Here is a 2,313-nt window from a genome sequence, read left to right as displayed (position 1 = left end):
CCTGCGACCCGGGGAGGGGAAGCCCCGGGAAACCCTGCGGCCGCCGCGGCCGCCACTGCCACCGCCTCCTCTTCACAGCTCCCCCGCCAGTGGGCGGCCACCGGGCTGCGCGCCAGGGCAGCGCGCTCGCTGGGGCTCTGCCTGCGGTCCCTCTGCGTCTCCTGGTTCTGCCTCCGACTCCGGCTCTCCGATCTTTGCTCTCCTGGTACACGCACGCACGTGGGCATGTAGTATACGAGCGCTTTGGGGGTGCTCTCTTGGACTCAGGGCAGCGTTAGCACCCTCTGTCCCTGCCAAGGAGCGCTCCTCCCTTCCAGCTTTCTACCTTTTTACACCTTCTCAATCTGACACCCTTACACACACACACACACACACACACACACACACACACACACACACACTCGCACACTGGAAGTTTCCCAGGCTCTCACTCGCTAGCTTCTCTTTACTATATGGAGGTTTCAGTCAGGTGCTAGAGCCCTGGCCCAGACTGAGGGTAAAGGGTGAATCTGGATCCCAGCATGATACCAGTGCAAGGTGGTCCCTGGGAACCGGATCTTATCTCCCCCATCCCAGCAGTTTAGGGCTGCTGCTCTGTGAAATGTGAACAAAAAACAGCCTGGCACATCCTTTCTGCATGGCAAGCAGGCAGGGTGCGTCTTCGCTGGCACAGCGTTCAGACAGCTGGGCAGCAGGTAGAGCCAGGACCTTTATCCTCAGGCTTCAGAGTCAAAAATTCAACCATCACTGGGGGGTCGTAACCTCAAGGTAACCTTTTCGATCAACTGTAAGAGTTATGCATACTTTTAGAATTTGAACTGGGCTTTACTAATTTAGCCCAAATGGATATTTAAAATGTAACATTCACCATAATCATAACCGTTAAATTGTTCCTGGGGAGCCCAGGCCTCGGCTGGATTTTAGAGAAGCCAGCCAGGATTTTGTGGTCCAGGCACAGATTAAGGAACAGATTCTTGGGTTCTAGGAGCTGTATTTTCTAAGGGGAAAGAAAAAACAAACAGAAAGAAGACCTGAAGACAAGGACTTTGGCATCACCAAAGGATGCATAGACCTGATTCCAAAGGAAACACAGGATACACCCTGGATACCTGAGCTGAGGCATCTCAGGAGAGTAGCAAAGGAGGAGTCCAGACTGGGTGGAAGGGGTCATCCTGGAAGCCCACAGGCAGGGACTGTGTCTGCTTTGCTCAGCACTACACAACCAGAGCCTGGCACACAGTGGATTCTTGATGAGAGTTTGCTGAATGAAAAAATGAATGCATGACTTTGTATCTTTTCAGACACATACAGTGTCAGGTGCAGGCAAAAGAGGAAAGACTTGAAGGAGACAGCATGGTTCTGTCTCCTCTGTCTTGAGCCCAGCAGCTCCTCTCAGTGCAGTGGGATTTCCACGGGCTGGTAAAGTAGTATAGGAGAGCCTATCATCAACCCAGGGAGTCCTAATGACCACATCTGAGACTGCCAAGTAGCTGTGGTGCAGAAGGGGATCCTAATGAGAGACCCTCATGCTAAGACATCAGACATCACTTACTTGAGTGCAGCCTGTGCAAAGCTATGTACTGGATGCTAGGATTCACGATCCATCTTTTCCCTGAAGAAAATGGAAGCTAAAGAATCATGCAGTGATGTGAGCCAAGGTTAGATTAGTGATAGAGAAAGTTCTGCCTACTGGGGCTGTTATCAGGACCACAGAATTACAATCCTTGTGCCGCATTATGTTTATTATCTCTTGTTTATGTTTGAGATACCTGCAGAGGGAATTTGAAAGGGCATGTAGCTCTGTTGCTGTGGTCACTAAGAAATGACTTTGAAACACACAGATTTAAACAGTGCTCAATTCAATTCCCCTCAGTTGATGCTTGAATGTATTCTGTACTGCCCTTTCCAAGAGACTATTCTGTGCAGATTGCAAATCCTACCACAGAAGAGGCATTCACCCTCAAGGGAGCTTGTATTGTCTTCATGCTCTTAAAATCTCTTTCTTGTGGAGTACTGCAGCTCACCGGCCAGTAACTTCTGCCAATAGTCCTGCCCCACCCTTCTTACCCTTGTTCATCAGCTACATGGAACCGATATGTCATAATACCGTCATAGCTTCTGTGATGGCAAACAGATGCTTCACATTAAACTTAAGACAAAAAAAAAAATTGAAAAGTCCAACAGAAGACCAAGCTTCAGGCTTTGCTGAATTCAGAGTACAAGCAATGTCCCTGAGACAGTTCTTTCTACCTCTCTGCTCTGTCTGCCTTGTGTTGGCTTCAGTCTCAAGCTCCTGGTAGTTTCCAGATGGCT

This window comes from Chinchilla lanigera, unplaced genomic scaffold (genome assembly GCF_000276665.1).
Source record: "Chinchilla lanigera isolate Chin_1 unplaced genomic scaffold, ChiLan1.0 scaffold00150, whole genome shotgun sequence".
Classification (NCBI taxonomy): domain Eukaryota; kingdom Metazoa; phylum Chordata; class Mammalia; order Rodentia; family Chinchillidae; genus Chinchilla; species Chinchilla lanigera.
Note: the sequence above shows the minus strand (reverse complement) of the source record.